The following is a 24,493-nucleotide window of genomic DNA, read 5'->3' as shown; positions in this document are numbered from 1 at the left end:
TTCTCCTGTCCACTCCTCTATTCTCCCGTCCTCTCTCCACTCCTCTATTCTCCCGTCCTCTCTCCGCTCCTCTATTCTCCCGTCCTCTCTCCGCTCCTCTATTCTCCCGTCCTCTCTCCGCTCCTCTATTCTCCCGTCCTCTCTCCGCTCCTCTATTCTCCCGTCCTCTCTCCGCTCCTCTATTCTCCCGTCCTCTCTCCGCTCCTCTATTCTCCCGTCCTCTCTCCGCTGCTCTATTCTCCCGTCCTCTCTCCGCTCCTCTATTCTCCCGTCCGCTCCTCTATTCTCCCGTCCGCTCCTCTATTCTCCCGTCCGATCCTCTATTCTCCCGTCCGATCCTCTATTCTCCCGTCCCTCTATTCTCCTCCTCCGATCCTCTATTCTCCTCGTCCGATCCTCTATTCTCCTCCCTCCTCTATTCTCCCCGTCCGATCCTCTATTCTCCCGTCCTCTATTCTCTCCGTTCCTCTATTCTCCTGTCGTCCTCTATTCTCCTGTCCGCTCCTCTATTCTCCCGTCCTCTCTATTCTCCTGTCTCCTCTATTCTCCTGTCCGCTCCTCTATTCTCCCGTCCTCTCTCCGCTCCTCTATTCTCCCGTCCGCTCCTCTATTCTCCTGTCCGCTCCTCTATTCTCCTGTCCGCTCCTCTATTCTCCTGTCCACTCCTCTATTCTCCTGTCCACTCCTCTATTCTCCTGTCCACTCCTCTATTCTCCTGTCCACTCCTCTATTCTCCTGTCCACTCCTCTATTCTCCCGTCCTCTCTCCTTTCCTCTATTCTCCTGTCCACTCCTCTATTCTCCTGTCCACTCCTCTATTCTCCCGTCCTCTCTCCGCTCCTCTATTCTCCCGTCCGCTCCTCTATTCTCCTGTCCACTCCTCTATTCTCCTGTCCACTCCTCTATTGTCCTGTCCACTCCTCTATTCTCCTGTCCACTCCTCTATTCTCCTGTCCACTCCTCTATTCTCCTGTCCACTCCTCTATTCTCCTGTCCACTCCTCTATTCTCCCGTCCTCTCTCCTTTCCTCTATTCTCCTGTCCACTCCTCTATTCTCCTGTCCACTCCTCTATTCTCCTGTCCACTCCTCTATTCTCCTGTCCACTCCTCTATTCTCCTGTCCACTCCTCTATTCTCCCGTCCACTCCTCTATTCTCCCGTCCTCTCTCCGCTCCTCTATTCTCCCGTCCTCTCTCCGCTCCTCTATTCTCCCGTCCTCTCTCCGCTCCTCTATTCTCCCGTCCTCTCTCCTCCTCTATTCTCCCGTCCTCTCGCTCCTCTATTCTCCCGTCCTCTCTCCGCTCCTCTATTCTCCCGTCCTCTCCGCTCCTCTATTCTCCCGTCCTCTCTCCTTTCCTCTATTCTCCTGTCCACTCCTCTATTCTCCCGTCCTCTCTCCGCTCCTCTATTCTCCTGTCCACTCCTCTATTCTCTATTCTCCCGTCCCCTCTCCTTTCCTCTATTCTCCCGTCCACTCCTCTATTCTCCCGTCCTCTCTCCTTTCCTCTATTCTCCCGTCCCCTCTCCTTTCCTCTATTTTCCTGTCCATTCCTCTATTCTCCCGTCCTCTCTCCACTCCTCTATTCTCCCGTCCTCTCTCCACTCCTCTATTCTCCCGTCCACTCCTCTATTCTCCCGTCCTCTCTCCACTCCTCTATTCTCCCGTCCTCTCTCCTTTCCTCTATTCTCCCGTCCTCTCCCTCTATTCTCCCGTCCTCTCTCCACTCCTCTATTCTCCCGTCCTCTCTCCTCCTCTATTCTCCCATCCTCTCCCGCTCCTCTATTCTCCCGTCCTCTCTCCGCTCCTCTATTCTCCCGTCCTCTCTCCTCCTCTATTCTCCCGTCCTCTCTCCTATTCTCCTCTATTCTCCAATCCTCTATTCTCCCGTCCAAAAATATTCTCCCGTCCTCTCTCCGCTCCTCTATTCTCCCGTCCTCCTCTATTCTCCTCTATCTCTCCCTATTCTCCCTCTATTCTCCCGTCCTCTCTCCACTCCTCTATTCTCCCGTCCTCTCTCTCCATCCTCTATTCTCCCGTCCTCCTCTATTCTCCCGTCCTCCCTCTATTCTCCGTCCACTCCTCTATTCTCCCGTCCTCTCTCTCCCGTCCACTCCTCTATTCTCCCGTCCACTCCTCTATTCTCCCGTCCACTCTCTATTCTCCCGTCCATCTCTATTCTCCCGTCCACTCCTCTATTCTCCCGTCCACTCCTCTATTCTCCGTCTATTCTATTCTCCCGTCCTCTCTCTCTATTCTCCGTCCCTCTATTCTCCCGTCCACTCCTCTATTCTCCCATCCACTCCTCTATTCTCCCGTCCACTCCTCTATTCTCCCGTCCTCTCCTCTATTCTCCCGTCCACTCCTCTATTCTCCGTCCTCTATTCTCCCGTCCATCTCCTCTATTCTCCCGTCCTCCTCTCTCCCGTCCTCTCCACTCCTCTATTCTCCCGTCCTCCTCTCTCCGCTCCTCTATTCTCCCGTCCACGATCCTCTATTCTCCCATCCTCTCTCCACTCCTCTATTCTCCCGTCCGATCCTCTATTCTCCCGTCCTCTCTCCACTCCTCTATTCTCCCGTCCACTCCTCTATTCTCCGTCCCGTCTCTCCACTCCTCTATTCTCCCGTCCACTCCTCTATTCTCCCGTCCTCTCTCCACTCCTCTATTCTCCCGTCCACTCCTCTATTCTCCCGTCCTCTCTCCACTCCTCTATTCTCCGTCCTCCTCTATTCTCCTGTCCTCTATTCTCCATCCTCTCCCGTCCTCTCTCCTCCTCTATTCTCCCGTCCACTCCTCTATTCTCCCGTCCTCTCTCCGCTCCTATTCTCCCGTCCATCCTCTATTCTCCCGTCCGCTCCTCTATTCTCTCCGTCCTCTCTCCTTTCCTCTATTCTCCTGTCCCTCTCCCTCTATTTTCCTGTCCTCCTCTATTCTCCTGTCCTCTCTCCACTATTCTCCTGTCCATCCTCTATTCTCCCGTCCTCTCTCCTCTATTCTCCCGTCCTCTGTCTCCTTTCCTCTATTCTCCCGTCCACTCCTCTATTCTCCCGTCCTCTCCTCTATTCTCCCGTCCCCTCTCCTTTCCTCTATTTTCCTGTCCACTCCTCTATTCTCCCGTCCTCTCTCCACTCCTCTATTCTCCTGTCCACTCCTCTATTCTCCCGTCCTCTCTCCACTCCTCTATTCTCCTGTCCACTCCTCTATTCTCCCGTCCTCTCTCCGCTCCTCTATTCTCCCGTCCTCTATTCTCCCGTCCACTCCTCTATTCTCCCGTCCACTCCTCTATTCTCCCGTCCACTCCTCTATTCTCCCGTCCTCTCTCCTTTCCTCTATTCTCCCGTCCCCTCTCCTTTCCTCTATTTTCCTGTCCACTCCTCTATTCTCCCGTCCTCTCTCCTTTCCTCTATTCTCCTGTCCACTCCTCTATTCTCCCGTCCTCTCTCCGCTCCTCTATTCTCCCGTCCTCTCTCCGCTCCTATATTCTCCCGTCCTCTATTCTCCTGTCCACTCCTCTATTCTCTATTCTCCCGTCCCCTCTCCTTTCCTCTATTCTCCCGTCCACTCCTCTATTCTCCCGTCCACTCCTCTATTCTCCCGTCCTCTCTCCTTTCCTCTATTCTCCTGTCCACTCCTCTATTCTCCCGTCCCCTCTCCTTTCCTCTATTTTCCTGTCCACTCCTCTATTCTCCCGTCCTCTCTCCTTTCCTCTATTCTCCTGTCCACTCCTCTATTCTCCTGTCCACTCCTCTATTCTCCTGTCCACTCCTCTATTCTCCTGTCCACTCCTCTATTCTCCTGTCCACTCCTCTATTCTCCTGTCCACTCCTCTATTCTCCTGTCCACTCCTCTATTCTCCTGTCCTCTCTCCTCCTCTATTCTCCCGTCCACTCCTCTATTCTCCTATCCTCTCTCCGCTCCTCTATTCTCCCGTCCACCTCTATTCTCCCGTCCTGTCTCTCCGCTCCTCTATTCTCCCGTCCTCTCTCCGCTCCTCTATTCTCCCGTCCTCTCTCCGCTCCTCTATTCTCCCGTCCTCTCTCCCGCTCCTCTATTCTCCCCCTCTCTCCGCTCCTCTATTCTCCTCCTCTCTCCGCTCCTCTATTCTCCCGTCCTCTCTCCGCTCCTCTATTCTCCCGTCCTCTCTCCATCCTCTATTCTCCGTCCTCTCTCCTTTCCTCTATTCTCCCGTCCTCTCTCCGCTCCTCTATTCTCCCGTCCTCTCCTCTATTCTCCCGTCCACTCCTCTATTCTCCCGTCCGCTCCTCTATTCTCCCGTCCTCTCTCCGCTCCTCTATTCTCCCGTCCGCTCCTCTATTCTCCTGTCCGCTCCTCTATTCTCCCGTCCTCTCTCCACTCCTCTATTCTCCCGTCCGCTCCTCTATTCTCCCGTCCTCTCTCCGCTCCTATATTCTCCCGTCCCCTCTCCTTTCCTCTATTCTGCCGTCCTCTCTCCTTTCCTCTATTCTCCCGTCCACTCCTCTATTCTCCCGTCCTCTCTCCTTTCCTCTATTCTCCTGTCCACTCCTCTATTCTCCTGTCCACTCCTCTATTCTCCTGTCCGCTCCTCTATTCTCCTGTCCGATCCTCTATTCTCCTGTCCGCTCCTCTATTCTCCCATCCTCTCTCCACTCCTCTATTCTCCCGTCCTCTGTCCGCTCCTCTATTCTCCCGTCCTCTCTCCGCTCCTCTATTCTCCCGTCCTCTCTCCGCTGCTCTATTCTCCCGTCCTCTCTCCGCTGCTCTATTCTCGCGTCCGATCCTCTATTCTCGCGTCCGATCCTCTATTCTCCCGTCCGATCCTCTATTCTCCCGTCCGATCCTCTATTCTCCCGTCCGATCCTCTATTCTCCTGTCCGATCCTCTATTCTCCTGTCCGATCCTCTATTCTCCTGTCCGCTCCTCTATTCTCCTGTCCGCTCCTCTATTCTCCCGTCCTCTCTCCACTCCTCTATTCTCCCGTCCTCTCTCCGCTCCTCTATTCTCCCGTCCGCTCCTCTATTCTCCTGTCCGCTCCTCTATTCTCCCGTCCTCTCTCCACTCCTCTATTCTCCCGTCCTCTCTCCGCTCCTCTATTCTCCCGTCCGCTCCTCTATTCTCCCGTCCTCTCTCCACTCCTCTATTCTCCCGTCCTCTCTCCACTCCTCTATTCTCCCGTCCTCTCTCCGCTCCTCTATTCTCCCGTCCTCTCTCCGCTCCTCTATTCTCCCGTCCTCTCTCCGCTCCTCTATTCTCCCGTCCGCTCCTCTATTCTCCCGTCCTCTCTCCACTCCTCTATTCTCCCGTCCTCTCTCCGCTCCTCTATTCTCCCGTCCTCTCTCCGCTCCTCTATTCTCCCGTCCTCTCTCCGCTCCTCTATTCTCCCGTCCTCTCTCCCGTCCTCTCTCCGCTCCTCTATTCTCCCGTCCTCTCTCCGCTCCTCTATTCTCCCGTCCGCTCCTCTATTCTCCCGTCCGCTCCTCTATTCTCCCGTCCGCTCCTCTATTCTCCCGTCCGCTCCTCTATTCTCCCGTCCGCTCCTCTATTCTCCCGTCCGCTCCTCTATTCTCCCGTCCGCTCCTCTATTCTCCCGTCCGCTCCTCTATTCTCCCGTCCTCTCTCCACTCGTCTATTCTCCTGTCCACTCCTCTATTTTCCAGTCCTCTCTCCACTCTTCTATTCTCCCGTCCTCTCTCCTTTCCTCTATTCTCCCGTCCCCTCTCCTTTCCTCTATTCTCCTGTCCACTCCTCTATTCTCCCGTCCTCTCAATTCAATTCAATTCAAGGGCTTTATTGGCATGGGAAACATGTGTTAACATTGCCAAAGCAAGTGAGGTAGACAACATACAAAGTGAATATATAAAGTGAAAAACAACAAAAATTAACAGTAAACATTACACATACAACAGTTTCAAAACAGTAAAGACATTACAAATGTCATATTATATATATATATATATATATATATATATATATATATATATATACACATACACATACAATATATCCGCTATATATATATATATATATATATATATACACATATACATACATACACAATGTACAAATAATTAAAGGACACAAGATAAAATAAATAAGCATAAATATGGGTTGTATTTACAATGGTGTTTGTTCTTCACTGGTTGCCCTTTTCTCGTGGCAACAGGTCACAAATCTTGCTGCTGTGATGGCACACTGTGGAATTTCACCCAGTAGGTATGGGAGTTTTTCAAAATTGGATATGTTTTCGAATTCTTTGTGGATCTGTGTGATCTGGGAAATATGTCTCTCTAATATGGTCATACATTGGGCAGGAGGTTAGGAAGTGCAGCTCAGTTTCCACCTCATTTTGTGGGCAGTGAGCACATCTGTCTTCTCTTGAGAGCCATGTCTGCCTACGGCGGCCTTTCTCAATAGCAAGGCTATGCTCACTGAGTCTGTACATAGTCAAAGCTTTCCTTAATTTTGGGTCAGTCACAGTGGTCAGGTATTCTGCCGCTGTCTCTCTGTGTAGGGCCAAATAGCATTCTAGTTTGCTCTGTTTTTTCGTTAATTCTTTCCAATGTGTTAAGTAATTATCTTTTTGTTTTCTCATGATTTGGTTGGGTCTAATTGTGCTGTTGTCCTGGGGCTCTGTAGGGTGTGTTTGTGTTTGTGAACAGAGCCCCAGGACCAGTTTGCTTAGGGGACTCTTCTCCAGGTTCATCTCTCTGTTTGTGATGGCTTTGTTATGGAAGGTTTGTGAATCGCTTCCTTTTAGGTGGTTGTAGAATTTAATGGCTCTTTCTGGATTTTGATAATTAGTGGGTATCGGCCTAATTCTGCTCTGCATGCATTATTTGGTGTTTTACGTTGTACACGGAGGATATTTTTGCAGAATTCTGCGTGCAGAGTCTCAATTTGGTGTTTGTCCCATTTTGTGAAGTCTTGGTTGGTGAGCGGACCCCAGACCTCACAACCATAAAGGGCAATGGGCTCTATGACTGATTCAAGTATTTTTAGCCAAATCCTAATTGGTATGTTGAAATTTATGTTTCTTTTGATGGCATAGAATGCCCTTCTTGCCTTGTCTCTCAGATCGTTCACACCTTTGTGGAAGTTACCTGTGGCGCTGATGTTTAGGCCAAGGTATGTATAGTTTTTTGTGTGCTCTAGGGCAACAGTGTCGAGATGGAATTTGTATTTGTGGTCCTGGTGACTCGACCTTTTTTGGAACACCATTATTTTGGTCTTACTGAGATTTACTGTCAGGGCCCAGGTCTGACAGAATCTGTGCATAAGATCTAGGTGCTGCTGTAGGCCCTCCTTGGTTGGTGACAGAAGCACCAGATCATCAGCAAACAGCAGACATTTGACTTCGGATTCTAGCAGGGGAGGCCGGGTGCTGCAGACTTTTCTAGTGCCCGCGCCAGTTCGTTGATATATATGTTGAAGAGGGTGGGGCTTATTGCATCCCTGTCTAACCCCACGACCCTGTGTGAAGAAATGTGTGTGTTTTTGCCAATTTTAACCGCACACTTGTTGTTTGTGTACATGGATTTTATAATGTCATATGTTTTACCCCCAACACCACTTTCCATCAGTTTGTATAGCAGACCCTCATGCCAAATTGAGTCGAAGGCTTTTTGAAATCAACAAAGCATGAGAAGACTTTGCCTTTGTTTTGGTTTGTTTGGTTGTCAATTAAGGTGTGCAGGGTGAATACATGGTCTGTTGTACGGTAATTTGGTAAAAAGCCAATTTGACATTTGCTCAGTACATTGTTTTCATTGAGGAAATGTACGAGTCTGCTGTTAATAATAATGCAGAGGATTTTCCCAAGGTTACTGTTGACACATATTCCACGGTAGTTATTGGGGTCAAATTTGTCTCCACTTTTGTGGATTGGGGTGATCAGTCCTTGGTTCCAAATATTGGGGAAGATGCCAGAGCTAAGTATGATGTTAAAGAGTTTTAGTATAGCCAGTTGGAATTTGTTGTCTGTATATTTGATCATTTCATTGAGGATACCATCGACACCACAGGCCTTTTTGGGTTGGAGGGTTTTATTTTGTCCTGTAACTCATTCAATGTAATTGGAGAATCCAGTGGGTTCTGGTAGTCTTTAATAGTTGATTCTAAGATCTGTAGTTGATCATGTATATGTTTTTGCTCTTTGTTCTTTGTTATAGAACCAAAAGATTGGAGAAGTGGTTTACCCAGACATCTCCATTTTGGATAGATAATTCTTCGTGTTGTTGTTTGTTTAGTGTTTTCCAATTTTCCCAGAAGTGGTTAGAGTCTATGGATTCTTCAATTGCATTGAGCTGATTTCTGACATGCTGTTCCTTCTTTTCCGTAGTGTGTTTCTGTATTGTTTTAGTGATTCACCATAGTGAAGGCGTAGACTCAGGTTTTCCGGGTCTCTATGTTTTTGGTTGGACAGGTTTCTCAATTTCTTTCTTAGATTTTGCATTCCTCATCAAACCATTTGTCATTATTGTTAATTTTCTTCGGTTTTCTATTTGAGATTTTTAGATTTGATAGGGAAGCTGAGAGGTCAAATATACTGTTAAGATTTTCTACTGCCAAGTTTACACCTTCACTATTACAGTGGAACGTTTTACCCAGGAAATTGTCTAAAAGGGATTGAATTTGTTGTTGCCTAATTGTTTTTTTTTGGTAGGTTTCCAAACTGCATTCCTTCCACCTATAGCATTTCTTAATGTTACTCAGTTCCTTTGGCTTTGATGCCTCGTGGTTGAGTATTGCTCTGTTTAAGTAGACTGTGATTTTGCTGTGGTCTGATAGGGGTGTTAGTGGACTGACTGTGAACGCTCTGAGAGATTCTGGGTTGAGGTCAGTGATAAAGTAGTCTACAGTACTACTGCCAAGAGATGAGCTATAGGTGTATCTACCATAGGAGTCCCCTCGAAGCCTACCGTTGACTATGTACATACCCAGCGTGCGACAGAGCTGCAGGAGTTGTGACCCGTTTTTGTTGGTTATGTTGTCATAGTTGTGCCTAGGGGGCATATGTGGGAGGGATGCTGTCACCTCCAGGCAGATGTTTGTCCCCCTGTGTGCTGAGGGTGTCAGGTTCTTGTCCGGTTCTGGCATTTAGGTCGCCACAGACTAGTACATGTCCCTGGGCCTGGAAATGATTGATTTCGCCCTCCAGGATGGAGAAGCTGTCTTCATTAAAATATGGGGATTCTAGTGGGGGGATATAGGTAGCACACAGGAGGACATTTTTCTCTGTTAGGATAATTTCCTTTTGAATTTCTAGCCAAATGTAGAATGTTCCTGTTTTGATTAATTTAATGGAGTGAGTTAGGTCTGCTCTATACCAAATTAGCATACCCCCTGAGTCCCTTCCCTGTTTCACACCTGGTAGTTTGGTGGATGGGACTACCAGCTCTCTGTAACCTAGAGGGCAACCAGTGGGTCCGTCTCCTCTATTTTCCCATCCTCTCTCCGCTCCTCTATTCTCCCGTCCGCTCCTCTATTCTCCCGTCCGCTCCTCTATTCTCCCGTCCGCTCCTCTATTCTCCCGTCCGCTCCTCTATTCTCCCGTCCGCTCCTCTATTCTCCCGTCCGCTCCTCTATTCTCCCGTCCGCTCCTCTATTCTCCCGTCCGCTCCTCTATTCTCCCGTCCGCTCCTCTATTCTCCCGTCCGCTCCTCTATTCTCCCGTCCGCTCCTCTATTCTCCCGTCCGCTCCTCTATTCTCCCGTCCGCTCCTCTATTCTCCCGTCCGCTCCTCTATTCTCCCGTCCGCTTCTCTATTCTCCCGTCCTCTCTCCGCTCCTCTATTCTCCCGTCCTCTCTCCGCTCCTCTATTCTCCCGTCCACTCCTCTATTCTCCCGTCCTCTCTCCGCTCCTCTATTCTCCCGTCCGCTCCTCTATTCTCCCGTCCGCTCCTCTATTCTCCCGTCCGCTCCTCTATTCTCCCGTCCGCTCCTCTATTCTCCCGTCCGCTCCTCTATTCTCCCGTCCTCTCTCCACTCGTCTATTCTCCTGTCCACTCCTCTATTTTCCAGTCCTCTCTCCACTCTTCTATTCTCCCGTCCTCTCTCCTTTCCTCTATTCTCCCGTCCCCTCTCCTTTCCTCTATTCTCCTGTCCACTCCTCTATTCTCCCGTCCTCTCTCCGCTCCTCTATTCTCCAGTCCTCTCTCCGCTCCTCTATTTTCCCATCCTCTCTCCGCTCCTCTATTCTCCCGTCCGCTCCTCTATTCTCCCGTCCGCTCCTCTATTCTCCCGTCCAGCTCCTCTATTCTCCCGTCCGCTCCTCTATTCTCCCGTCCGTCCTCTATTCTCCCGTCCGCTCCTCTATTCTCCCGTCCTCTCTATTCTCCGTCCGCTCCTCTATTCTCCCGTCCTCCTCTATTCTCCGTCCATCTCCTCTATTCTCCCGTCCTCCTCTCTATTCTCCCGTCCTCCTCTATTCTCCCGTCCTCTCTATTCTCCCGTCCTCTCTCCGCTCCTCTATTCTCCCGTCCTCTCTCCGCTCCTCTATTCTCCCGTCCACTCCTCTATTCTCCCGTCCTCTCTCCGCTCCTCTATTCTCCCGTCCGCTCCTCTATTCTCCCGTCCGCTCCTCTATTCTCCCGTCCGCTCCTCTATTCTCCCGTCCGCTCCTCTATTCTCCCGTCCGCTTCTCTATTCTCCCGTCCTCTCTCCGCTCCTCTATTCTCCCGTCCGCTCCTCTATTCTCTCGTCCTCTCTCCACTCGTCTATTCTCCTGTCCACTCCTCTATTTTCCAGTCCTCTCTCCACTCTTCTATTCTCCCGTCCTCTCTCCTTTCCTCTATTCTCCCGTCCGCTCCTCTATTCTCCCGTCCGCTCCTCTATTCTCCCGTCCACTCCTCTATTCTCTCCACTCCTCTATTCTCCTGTCCACTCCTCTATTTTCCCGTCCTCTCTCCACTCCTCTATTCTCCTGTCCACTCCTCTATTTTCCCGTCCTCTCTGCACTCTTCTATTCTCCCGTCCTCTCTCCTTTCCTCTATTCTCCCGTCCTCTCCTCTATTCTCCCGTCCCCTCTCCTTTCCTCTATTCTCCTGTCCACTCCTCTATTCTCCCGTCCTCTCTCCGCTCCTCTATTTTCCCGTCCTCTCTCCGCTCTTCTATTCTCCCGTCCTCTCTCCGCTCCTCTATTCTCCCGTCCTCTCTCCGCTCCTCTATTCTCCCGTCCTCTCTCCCTCTATTCTCCCGTCCTCTCTCCGCTCCTCTATTCTCCCGTCCGCTCCTCTATTCTCCCGTCCTCTCTCCGCTCCTCTATTCTCCCGTCCTCTCTAAAATCCTCTATTCTCCCGTCCTCTCTCCGCTCCTCTATTCTCCCGTCCTCTCTCCGCTCCTCTATTCTCCCGTCCGCTCCTCTATTCTCCCGTCCGCTCCTCTATTCTCCCGTCCGCTCCTCTATTCTCCTGTCCTCTCTCCACTCTTCTATTCTCCCGTCCTCTCCTTTCCTCTATTCTCCTGTCCTCTCTCCGCTCCTCTATTTTCCCGTCCTCTCTCAGCTCCTCTATTTTCCCGTCCTCTCTCAGCTCCTCTATTTTCCCGTCCGCTCCTCTATTCTCCCGTCCGCTCCTCTATTTTCCCGTCCTCTCTCCGCTCCTCTATTCTCCCGTCCGCTCCTCTATTCTCCCGTCCTCTCTCCTTTCCTCTATTCTCCTGTCCGCTCCTCTATTCTCCCGTCCTCTCTCCTTTCCTCTATTCTCCCGTCCGCTCCTCTATTCTCCCGTCCGCTCCTCTATTCTCCCGTCCGCTCCTCTATTCTCCCGTCCTCTCTCCGCTCCTCTATTCTCCTGTCCGCTCCTCTATTCTCCCGTCCTCTCTCCTCCTCTATTCTCCCGTCCGCTCCTCTATTCTCCCGTCCGCTCCTCTATTCTCCCGTCCTCTCTCCGCTCCTCTATTCTCCCGTCCTCTCTCCGCTCCTCTATTCTCCCGTCCTCTCTCCGCTCCTCTATTCTCCCGTCCTCTCTCCGCTCCTCTATTCTCCCGTCCTCTCTCCGCTCCTCTATTCTCCTGTCCACTCCTCTATTCTCCCGTCCTCTCTCTATCCTCTCTTCTCCCGTCCGCTCCTCTATTCTCCCGTCCTCGCTCCTCTATTCTCCCGTCCGCTCCTCTATTCTCCCGTCCACTCCTCTATTCTCCCGTCCTCTCTCCGCTCCTCTATTCTCCCGTCCTTTCCTCTATTCTCCCGTCCTCTCTCCGCTCCTCTATTCTCCCGTCCACTCCTCTATTCTCCCGTCCTCTCTCCGCTCCTCTATTCTCCCGTCCTTTCCTCTATTCTCCCGTCCTCTCTCCGCTCCTCTATTCTCCCGTCCTTTCCTCTATTCTCCCGTCCTCTCTCCGCTCCTCTATTCTCCCGTCCTTTCCTCTATTCTCCCGTCCTCTCTCCTTTCCTCTATTCTCCTGTCCACTCCTCTATTCTCCCGTCCTCTCTCCGCTCCTCTATTCTCCCGTCCTCTCTCCGCTCCTCTATTCTCCTGTCCACTCCTCTATTCTCCCGTGCTCTCTCCACTCCTCTATTCTCCTGTCCGCTCCTCTATTCTCCCGTCCTCTCTCCTTCCCTCTATTCTCCCGTCCGCTCCTCTATTCTCCGTCCGCTCCTCTATTCTCCCGTCCGCTCCTCTATTCTCCCGTCCGCTCCTCTATTCTCCCGTCCGCTCCTCTATTCTCCCGTCCGCTCCTCTATTCTCCCGTCCTCTCTCCGCTCCTCTATTCTCCTGTCCTCTCCTCTATTCTCCCGTCCGCTCCTCTATTCTCCCGTCCGCTCCTCTATTCTCCCGTCCGCTCCTCTATTCTCCCGTCCTCTCTCCGCTCCTCTATTCTCCCGTCCTTTCCTCTATTCTCCCGTCCTCTCTCCTTTCCTCTATTCTCCTGTCCACTCCTCTATTCTCCCGTCCTCTCTCTGCTCCTCTATTCTCCCGTCCTCTCCGCTCCTCTATTCTCCCGTCCACTCCTCTATTCTCCCGTCCTCTCTCCGCTCCTCTATTCTCCCGTCCTTTCCTCTATTCTCCCGTCCTCTCTCCTTTCCTCTATTCTCCTGTCCACTCCTCTATTTTCCAGTCCTCTCTCCACTCTTCTATTCTCCCGTCCTCTCTCCTTTCCTCTATTCTCCCGTCCCCTCTCCTTTCCTCTATTCTCCTGTCCACTCCTCTATTCTCCCGTCCTTTCTCCGCTCCTCTATTCTCCAGTCCTCTCTCCGCTCCTCTATTCTCCCGTCCTCTCTCCGCTCCTCTATTCTCCCGTCCTCTCTCCGCTCCTCTATTCTCCCGTCCTCTCTCCGCTCCTCTATTCTCCCGTCCTCTCTATTCTCCTCTATTCTCCCGTCCTCTCCTCCGCTCCTCTATTCTCCTGTCCGATCCTCTATTCTCCTGTCCTCTCTCTATATCTCTGTTCTCGATCTCTATTCTCTGTCCGCTCCTCTATTCTCCCAGTCCTCTCTCCGCTCCTCTATTCTCCCGTCCTCCTCTATTCTCCCGTCCGCTCCTCTATTCTCCCCTCCGCTCCTCTATTCTCCCGTCCGCTCCTCTATTCTCCCGTCCGCTCCTCTATACTCCCGTCCGCTCCTCTATTCTCCTGTCCTCTCTCCACTCTTCTATTCTCCCGTCCTCTCCTTTCCTCTATTCTCCTGTCCTCTCTCCGCTCCTCTATTTTCCCGTCCTCTCTCAGCTCCTCTATTTTCCCGTCCTCTCTCAGCTCCTCTATTTTCCCGTCCGCTCCTCTATTCTCCCGTCCTCTCTCCTTTCCTCTATTCTCCTGTCCGCTCCTCTATTCTCCCGTCCTCTCTCCTTTCCTCTATTCTCCCGTCCGCTCCTCTATTCTCCCGTCCGCTCCTCTATTCTCCCGTCCGCTCCTCTATTCTCCCGTCCTCTCTCCGCTCCTCTATTCTCCTGTCCGCTCCTCTATTCTCCCGTCCTCTCTCCTTTCCTCTATTCTCCTCCGTCCTCTATTCTCCCGTCCGCTCCTCTATTCTCCCGTCCTCTCTCCGCTCCTCTATTCTCCCGTCCTCTCTCCGCTCCTCTATTCTCCCGTCCTCTCTCCGCTCCTCTATTCTCCCGTCCTCTCTCCGCTCCTCTATTCTCCTGTCCACTCCTCTATTCTCCCGTCCTCTCTCCTTTCCTCTATTCTCCCGTCCGCTCCTCTATTCTCCCGTCCGCTCCTCTATTCTCCCGTCCGCTCCTCTATTCTCCCGTCCACTCCTCTATTCTCCCGTCCCCTCTCCTCTCCTCTATTCTCCCGTCCACTCCTCTATTCTCCCGTCCTCTCTCCGCTCCTCTATTCTCCCGTCCACTCCTCTATTCTCCCGTCCTCTCTCCGCTCCTCTATTCTCCCGTCCTTTCCTCTATTCTCCCGTCCTCTCTCCGCTCCTCTATTCTCCCGTCCTTTCCTCTATTCTCCCGTCCTCTCTCCTTTCCTCTATTCTCCTGTCCACTCCTCTATTCTCCCGTCCTCTCTCCGCTCCTCTATTCTCCCGTCCTCTCTCCGCTCCTCTATTCTCCTGTCCGCTCCTCTATTCTCCCGTGCTCTCTCCACTCCTCTATTCTCCTGTCCGCTCCTCTATTCTCCCGTCCTCTCTCCTTTCCTCTATTCTCCTGTCCGCTCCTCTATTCTCCCGTCCTCTCTCCTTTCCTCTATTCTCCCGTCCGCTCCTCTATTCTCCCGTCCGCTCCTCTATTCTCCCGTCCGCTCCTCTATTCTCCCGTCCGCTCCTCTATTCTCCCGTCCGCTCCTCTATTCTCCCGTCCTCTCTCCGCTCCTCTATTCTCCCGTCCTCTCTCCGCTCCTCTATTCTCCTGTCCACTCCTCTATTCTCCCGTCCGCTCCTCTATTCTCCCGTCCGCTCCTCTATTCTCCCGTCCGCTCCTCTATTCTCCCGTCCTCTCTCCGCTCCTCTATTCTCCCGTCCTTTCCTCTATTCTCCCGTCCTTTCCTCTATTCTCCCGTCCTCTCTCCTTTCCTCTATTCTCCTGTCCACTCCTCTATTCTCCCGTCCTCTCTCCGCTCCTCTATTCTCCCGTCCTCTCCGCTCCTCTATTCTCCCGTCCACTCCTCTATTCTCCCGTCCTCTCTCCGCTCCTCTATTCTCCCGTCCTTTCCTCTATTCTCCCGTCCTCTCTCCTTTCCTCTATTCTCCTGTCCACTCCTCTATTTTCCAGTCCTCTCTCCACTCTTCTATTCTCCCGTCCTCTCTCCTTTCCTCTATTCTCCCGTCCCCTCTCCTTTCCTCTATTCTCCTGTCCACTCCTCTATTCTCCCGTCCTCTCTCCGCTCCTCTATTCTCCAGTCCTCTCTCCGCTCCTCTATTCTCCAGTCCTCTCTCCGCTCCTCTATTCTCCCGTCCTCTCTCCGCTCCTCTATTCTCCGTCCTCTCCTCTATTCTCCCCGTCCGCTCCCTCTATTCTCCCGTCATCCTCTATTCTCCGTCCTCTCTCCGCTCCTCTATTCTCCCGTCCTCTCTCCGCTCCTCTATTCTCCCGTCCGCTCCTCTATTCTCCCGTCCGCTCCTCTATTCTCCCGTCCGCTCCTCTATTCTCCCGTCCGCTCCTCTATTCTCCCGTCCTCTCTCCGCTCCTCTATTCTCCCGTCCTCTCTCCGCTCCTCTATTCTCCCGTCCGCTCCTCTATTCTCCCGTCCGCTCCTCTATTCTCCCGTCCACTCCTCTATTCTCCCGTCCACTCCTCTATTCTCCCGTCCTCTCTCCACTCCTCTATTCTCCTGTCCACTCCTCTATTTTCCCGTCCTCTCTCCACTCCTCTATTCTCCTGTCCAGTCCTCTATTTTCCCGTCCTCTCTCCACTCTTCTATTCTCCCGTCCTCTCTCCTTTCCTCTATTCTCCCGTCCTCTCCTCTATTCTCCCGTCCCCTCTCCTTTCCTCTATTCTCCTGTCCACTCCTCTATTCTCCCGTCCTCTCTCCGCTCCTCTATTTTCCCGTCCTCTCTCCGCTCTTCTATTCTCCCGTCCTCTCTCCGCTCCTCTATTCTCCCGTCCTCTCTCCGCTCCTCTATTCTCCCGTCCTCTCTCCGCTCCTCTATTCTCCCGTCCTCTCTCCGCTCCTCTATTCTCCCGTCCTCTCCGCTCCTCTATTCTCCCGTCCTCTCTCCGCTCCTCTATTCTCCCGTCCTCTCTCCGCTCCTCTATTCTCCCGTCCTCTCTCCGCTCCTCTATTCTCCCGTCCGCTCCTCTATTCTCCCGTCCGCTCCTCTATTCTCCCGTCCGCTCCTCTATTCTCCCGTCCGCTCCTCTATTCTCCTGTCCTCTCTCCACTCTTCTATTCTCCCGTCCTCTCCTTACCTCTATTTTCCCGTCCTCTCTCAGCTCCTCTATTTTCCCGTCCTCTTTCAGCTCCTCTATTTTCCCGTCCTCTTTCAGCTCCTCTATTCTCCCGTCCTCTCTCCTTTCCTCTATTCTCCCGTCCGCTCCTCTATTCTCCCGTCCGCTCCTCTATTCTCCCGTCCTCTGTCCGCTCCTCTATTCTCCCGTCCTCTCTCCGCTCCTCTATTCTCCCGTCCTCTCTCCGCTCCTCTATTCTCCCGTCCTCTCTCCGCTCCTCTATTCTCCCGTCCTCTCTCCGCTCCTCTATTCTCCAGTCCACTCCTCTATTCTCCCGTCCCCTCTCCTTTCCTCTATTCTCCCGTCCGCTCCTCTATTCTCCCGTCCGCTCCTCTATTCTCCCGTCCACTCCTCTATTCTCCCGTCCTCTCTCCGCTCCTCTATTCTCCCGTCCTTTCCTCTATTCTCCCGTCCTCTCTCCGCTCCTCTATTCTCCCGTCCACTCCTCTATTCTCCCGTCCTCTCTCCGCTCCTCTATTCTCCCGTCCTTTCCTCTATTCTCCCGTCCTCTCTCCGCTTCTCTATTCTCCCGTCCTTTCCTCTATTCTCCCGTCCTCTCTCCTTTCCTCTATTCTCCAGTCCACTCCTCTATTCTCCCGTCCTCTCTCCGCTCCTCTATTCTCCCGTCCACTCCTCTATTCTCCCGTCCTCTCTCCGCTCCTCTATTCTCCCGTCCACTCCTCTATTCTCCCGTCCTCTCTCCGCTCCTCTATTCTCCCGTCCTTTCCTCTATTCTCCCGTCCTCTCTCCTTTCCTCTATTCTCCTGTCCTTTCCTCTATTCTCCCGTCCTCTCTCCTTTCCTCTATTCTCCCGTCCTCCTCTATTCTCCCCGTCCTCTCTCCGCTCTATTCTCTATCCTCTCCCGCTCCTCTCCTCTGTTCTCCCTATTCTCTCTCCGCTCCTCTATTCTCCTGTCCAATCCTCTATTCTCCCGTCCTCTCTCCTCCCTCTATTCTCCTGTCCGCTCCTCTATTCTCCCGTCCTCTCTCCTTTCCTCTATTCTCCCGTCCTTTCCTCTATTCTCCCGTCCTCTCCTCTATTCTCCCGTCCGCTCCTCTATTCTCCCGTCCTCTCTCCGCTCCTCTATTCTCCCGTCCTCTCTCCGCTCCTCTATTCTCCTCGTCCTCTCTCCGCTCCTCTATTCTCCTGTCCTCTCTCCACTCCTCTATTCTCCCTCTCTGTCCACTCCTCTATTCTCCCGTCCTGTCCTCTATTCTCCCGTCCACTCCTCTATTCTCCGTCCTCTCTCCGCTCCTCTATTCTCCCGTCCTTTCCTCTATTCTCCCGTCCTCTCTCCTTTCCTCTATTCTCCTGTCCACTCCTCTATTCTCCCGTCCTCTCTCCGCTCCTCTATTCTCCCGTCCTCTCTCCGCTCCTCTATTCTCCTGTCCACTCCTCTATTCTCCCGTCCTCTCCATCCTCTATTCTCCCCTCCCTTTCCTCTATTCTCCCGTCCGCTCCTCTATTCTCCCGTCCGCTCCTCTATTCTCCCGTCCGCTCCTCTATTCTCCCGTCCTCTGTCCGCTCCTCTATTCTCCCGTCCTCTCTCCGCTCCTCTATTCTCCCGTCCTCTCTCCGCTCCTCTATTCTCCTGTCCTCTCCTCTATTCTCCCGTCCTCTCTCCTTTCCTCTATTCTCCCGTCCACTCCTCTATTCTCCCGTCCTCTCTCCGCTCCTCTATTCTCCCGTCCTTTCCTCTATTCTCCCGTCCTCTCTCCTTTCCTCTATTCTCCTGTCCACTCCTCTATTCTCCCGTCCTCTCTCCGCTCCTCTATTCTCCCGTCCTTTCCTCTATTCTCCCGTCCTCTCTCCTTTCCTCTATTCTCCTGTCCACTCCTCTATTCTCCCGTCCTCTCTCCGCTCCTCTATTCTCCCGTCCTCTCTCCGCTCCTCTATTCTCCTGTCCACTCCTCTATTCTCCCGTGCTCTCTCCACTCCTCTATTCTCCTGTCCGCTCCTCTATTCTCCCGTCCTCTCTCCTTTCCTCTATTCTCCCGTCCGCTCCTCTATTCTCCGCTCCTCTATTCTCCTGTCCACTCCTCTATTCTCCCGTCCTCCTCTCTCTTCCTCTCTCTATTCTCCCGTCCTCTCTCCGCTCCTCTATTCTCCTGTCCGCTCCTCTATTCTCCTGTCCACTCCTCTATTCTCCCGTCCTCTCTCCTTTCCTCTATTCTCCCGTCCACTCCTCTATTCTCCCGTCCTCTCTCCGCTCCTCTATTCTCCCGTCCTTTCCTCTATTCTCCCGTCCTCTCTCCTTTCCTCTATTCTCCTGTCCACTCCTCTATTCTCCCGTCCTCTCTCCGCTCCTCTATTCTCCCGTCCTCTCTCCGCTCCTCTATTCTCCTGTCCACTCCTCTATTCTCCCGTGCTCTCTCCACTCCTCTCTCTTTTATTCTCCTCTACAGGCATTCATATGGTTTTGTTTGAAATAAGATCAGTATGGCGTCTCCTCTCTCCCTCTGCAGAACAGTCTCGTCGTGATGACCTGGAGTCTCTGGGTTATGTCCTGATGTACTTCAACCTGGGCTCTCTGCCCTGGCAGGGCCTCAAGGCCGCCACCAAGAGACAGAAGTACGAACGCATCAGTGAGAAAAAGATGTCCACCCCCATCGAGGTGCTCTGCAAGGGATACCCCTGTGAGTAGCTGGAGTCTCATCTCTGACACATAGGGTTTCTTTATCCTGGGTTTACAACACTAACTATGAGTGTGTTAGTTAACTCACTTCAAGGAGTCTTTTAACACCAAGCTAAATCAATAGCTGTGTTTGAATTCCCATGTTTGTGACGTAAATGGAGTATATAGTACGCATATTGGTCATAGTATGGCTTCAAAAATATTTCAGATTTGAAAGAAATGGCAGAAAATATTTAGCCGACGTGCGACGAGAGCAGATACAACTTTGTTGATTTAACTAATTATAAACATTTTGAGCAATGTAATGAATTTTCAAATAAGTTACATTACATGTTATGTTGACTAACAATTTGTTAGCTACGCTATCCTAACGAACTACATAGCATATCATTACAGCAGTATGTACCAGGTATGTTAGCTACCTACTGTAGTTGGCTACTAGTACATTGAACTTGCCAGTATATTGACTTTATGCTATATAACTACCCAATGTTTATTGACTTGATTATTCACGTCATTCATAGTTAAGCTTAGTTCGCTAAGCTATCTATTCCGATTTCAGAGCACTCTCGTCTGACTGCCAGAGGCTGGGTGCAGAATAACTGATGAATATCCTAACGCTCAACACCGTTGAATGTGGCCGGTGTCAGTAAAAGTTTTCAAAAAAGAGCGCACTCTGGCACTCCAGATTGAATTTACAAACACACTTGATGTCTAGCTAGTCATTTGTTATGCTAACAAGCTAGCAAGAGGTTGCATCGCAACAGCATCAACTTCCGGTAGACAGGCGAAGCGCTATTACACTCAACTGAAAACATACCGGTCGTTTACAGTATACTAAAATGAACTAATAGTATGTAGTATACAGTATGTTAGTATGGGTATTTGAACACAGCTAATGTGTATTTGACCCAAGTCTTTGGTGACCCTCTGTGGCCCACTCTATCCACAGCTGAGTTCTCCACCTACCTGAACTTCTGTCGTTCTCTGCGGTTCGATGACAAGCCAGACTACTCGTACCTCAGACAGCTGTTCAGAAACTTGTTCCACAGACAGGGCATTTTCCTACCCTGCTTTGAGGAACATGTCAGGTGAGTACTGTATCCAGTGCGTGACTTGGGCAGGAGCTCACTGGAGCGGAGTACCGGCACCTCAAATGTTCTACTGCTTGAGCTCCTGTTCCTCTTCTAGAATATTAAATAAAAGTATTGTGGAGCTCCTGCACCTAAATATAAACAGTTCCAGCACCCAAAATGAGTACCGGCACCTATTTCAGTGTAGAACTGACTGCATCCCTATGAACAATTATTGCATGTCTATTAATCATTTATTAACCATTTATCTATTTTGTCCTTATTTTTCATTCAATTTCCACTCATTTTAAATGCAATTACACATGAGTTCTATATTACATTAACACAGTTGATTATAAACATGATTCATTTTGAATCCCTGCCACCTTTCCTAACTTGCATGTTCATCTTTCTGCCTCAGGGGGCCAGCAGGACAGTCATGAGGCATGGGGTAGCCCTGCCTCCAGAGGAGAGAGGCGGATGAGTCATCGGGGCAGGGACCTAGGGACACCCAGGTGAGTCATGAGGCAGACAGTAACCCCTGGGGGCAGACAGGATCACAGTCATGAGTCATGCAGGCATTTTCTAACCCTGCTTCCAGAGGAGTCCCACAGTCAGGTGAGTCATGAGGCCGACAGTAACCCTGCCTCCAGAGGAGTCACAGTCAGGTGAGTCATGAGGCCGACAGTAACCCTGCCTCCAGAGGAGTCACAGTCAGGTGAGTCATGAGGCCGACAGTAACCCTGCCTCCAGAGGAGTCACAGTCAGGTGAGTCATGAGGCAGACAGTAACCCTGCCTCCAGAGGAGTCACAGTCAGGTGAGTCATGAGGCAGACAGTAACCCTGCCTCCAGAGGAGTCACAGTCAGGTGAGTCATGAGGCAGACAGTAACCCTGCCTCCAGAGGAGTCACAGTCAGGTGAGTCATGAGGCAGACAGTAACCCTGCCTCCAGAGGAGTCACAGTCAGGTGAGTCATGAGGCAGACAGTAACCCTGCCTCCAGAGGAGTCACAGTCAGGTGAGTCATGAGGCAGACAGTAGTCGAAAAAGGTCTGCATTCTTAGAATGAAGGCGAAATTACAAAGAAAAATGTTATTCCATTTGGACTAAAACATTATTTTCATTTGTACTTTAATTCTAAGAGTCTGGACCTTCTCTTTTTCTACTACTGAGTCTCCTACAGGTCTATGCCCCAATTACTTAGGAATACTACGAGTGTGGAAGGTTTTTTACTTCATAAAGTAGACATGAAATGACTGTGTAAACACGAGGGAGGGGAGGGTGTGTAAACTAAACCACTTACTGAATTCATGACTCCAGTTTGTAACCCTCTAGTTCCCCATTGGTCTCTTAAACAATTTGTTGTGTTTGGACTCAGCTGAGGAAACTGAGGAAACTATGAGGAAAGTCCACGATGTGCAAGCTTTTGTTCCAGCCCAGCACTAGATTCCATTTCACCAAGTGTGTGTGTGTGTGTGTGTTTGTGTGTAGGGAACCAGTCCCCGCAGGCTGTGTCCCGTGCGGAGCGAGAGAGGAAGGTGGCCATGAGGCTCCACCGCGGCGCCCCCGCTAACATCTCCTCCTCTGATCTCACCGCACAGATGGGCCAATCACGCATCGCCACATCACAGGTCAGCTACCTACCATTGTATAGCTCTCTCTCGCTCTGCTCCCCTGAACCCCACTGCTTCCCTTCCTAAAAGTGATTGAAGTTTGTCTGCCTGTGTATGTGAATGTATAGTATGTCTGTTGAATGCACTGCACCTTATACTAACCCTATGCCGTCTGTTAACCCCCTCTCCTCTTCATCAGGTCAGTGTGCCATTTGAACACCTGGGGAAGTGAGCTGCTCCTCATGCCCTCTGGACACTGGCAGGTAAGGACCCGCCAGACAACACTCAATCAACTATGGACCAACTGTAACCTGTACCATCAATGCATAATTGGGTTGGTTGTTTAGCAACAAAACCGACTTGAGCGCAACTATGGGGCAAAACAGGCGGGGTTGTCTTAGATTGGAGACATGTCAACTATATTTAATCTCCAACGTTTATTGAAAACAAACTAATTTGCATAATGAGCACTTGTTGTCTCTCAAATAACAAATACATTGTTACGGTTGTTGGTTAGCTAGCTAGCTAGCTAGCTAGCTAGCAAATTTGAACGATATCAGCATATATGAATTCAGTCAAAACACCTCAAAACAATCTGAAACAAGTCACCTATTATTTGCCACATAGCTAGCAACAATGACAAGAAGCTGCCATCTGACTGCTCAGAATCACAACAAAGCACGGCTTCCGGCCCCGTTAATGCGCTCACATAATTTTCGTGACGTTGTTAGCCAATTCGTCTATTTGTGTGTGTAATAATAATGTATATAATCGCAATATACAGTATAATAATATATATAATTATTTTATACAGTATTATAATAATAATAATATATGCCATTGAGCAGACGCTTTTATACAAAGCAACTTAGTCATTCATGCATACACTTTATGTCTGGGTGGTCCCAGCAGGAATCGAACCCACAACACTTGGCATTGGAAGCGCTGTGCTCTAGTCTACTGTCTTTTCCAGACAGGCCCACTACTCATGTTAGTGAGTCACATACACAGCTCTGAAGTTTGGATTTGCCCCTAAGTATGCTTATGCTTAATTTAGTGAAATTTGTTGCAAATGTGTAAATATATTACTATTTTTTTTGCAGCCATGGTAGCAAGGTATGAAATACCTACTCAATCCTGTTGGATGAAAAAACATGAGTGGGTCAACGACAATGAAGACGGATTAAAGAATGAAGACGGATTAAAGAATGAAGACGGATTAAAGAATGAAGACAGAGGAGAATAAAAGGAGAGGAAGTTGCAATGGATGTGAGACGGGAACGCCTGTCCAATATGACTGTAGTTAACTGGGAGAAAATATGAAAAGAGGAAGGATTGAGAAGTGAAAGACACTCTCTTGGCCTAGCCTTGCTTCCCAGGCTTGTGAGACCTTTGCCTCGGCTGGTGAATGAGTCCTGGTTCACTCTCATTATGCTGGCTATGTGATCCGTGGGACCATACACGTCTGTCAGAAGCTCAATGCCCAAAAAAAGATGTCAGTACAAAATGGACAAATTCTGATTATTCTAGCTGTTTTCATTGCTGAGATGGTGTTGTATGGGCAAATGTGTTGGTTGAAAACACACACAGTCGAAACCGTTTGTCTCACGTTGAATGTCCAATTTATGACAGCTACATTTCGAGCTAAGGTGTGTGTTTATAATAATAATATCTGGGAATATTACAGAGGGTCAAGTAGTCGGCAAGAAGATCTGTCAAGAGGAATTTGGGGGAAATGGAAGATATGCAGAGAGAGGTAGGAAGAGATGTGGAACAACATTGTTCAGGAATGGGGGGGTGAATAGTAAAGAAGTGAATGAATGTGAAAGTGTTTGAATCAGAGTTGCTTATAGAGGTGGGGTTGCATATAGTCTGTATATGTCAATGTCTTATTGTCTTACTGTTTGTTTTTCGTACTCTTGGTTTCAGCAAGCCAAGGACTGACCGCAAGTCAGAGGAGGAAGGGGATGGTAGGAGACTTAGAGAGATGGACTGGCACCCATTTTCTCTTAACGTCTTCGCTGTTTAGGAATAATTCTGAGTAGATTTTAACCAAGTGTTAAACAAGGACATTTTGGTTCTACAACACTTCCTATTAACATTATTGACACATTTACATTGAGGTTTCACTCCTCTTTGTGTATGTGCTCACAGTATTCTATTTACATTAGTCAACAGCAGAGAGCTAATAATATCCCTTCAAATGATGGTGGACAATGTAATAAAGGACCTTATCATTAAGAGGTGGAGGCTTTGCAAGAATATTTTTGAGTATTGGTCTTGGTTATTATGATAAGTCAACAAGCCTTATTACTCTGAAGATGTGAGAAGGTGCATGGGAGAAATGAAGAGGTTGGATTTCAAAGTTATATGCTCAATTGCTGTTATTTTTTTTATCTCTGTAAATATGTTTTTGTGTAAAGCCAGAATGTGCTAGGTTATTTTAAGATGCCAATGTAGTAATAGAGATTTATTGACCTGCTGGAGGGTTTGGTTGGGTGGAGGGAGGGAGGGAGTCAGATGAAAGGTAGGCCTATGCCTGCATGGGCCAGGGCAGATCATAATACAGATGGAATGTAGTTGTGTGGGTTCTTTACCATGCTTAGTCTTTATTACAACAATATTATGTATAATTATTATTATTTTGTGTCCCTTTTCGTAAAGTTGTCTTGTTGCATCTCAAACTCAACAGCACAGCATCACCACATATAGTGCATACATACATAGATATAATGATGTAAATCACGTGCTATAATACACGAGTCAACACTTGCGGACACAGTTCATGGGATAGGCCTAAACTATAGTTCATACCGTTTATATATTCATGGGATAGGCCTAATCTATAGTTCATACCGTTTATATATTC

General features: G+C 50.1%; 1 pseudogene; it reads left to right on the top strand.

Moving 5' to 3' along the window:
• Positions 1–24,115, top strand: part of LOC118372409 (casein kinase I-like) — a 53,151-nt pseudogene extending 29,036 nt beyond the window's left edge.
• Positions 24,116–24,493: the final 378 nt, after the last annotated feature.

Source organism: Oncorhynchus keta, chromosome 2, assembly GCF_023373465.1.
Source record: "Oncorhynchus keta strain PuntledgeMale-10-30-2019 chromosome 2, Oket_V2, whole genome shotgun sequence".
NCBI lineage: Eukaryota > Metazoa > Chordata > Actinopteri > Salmoniformes > Salmonidae > Oncorhynchus > Oncorhynchus keta.
Note: the sequence above shows the minus strand (reverse complement) of the source record. Positions and strands in the feature narration are given on the sequence as shown.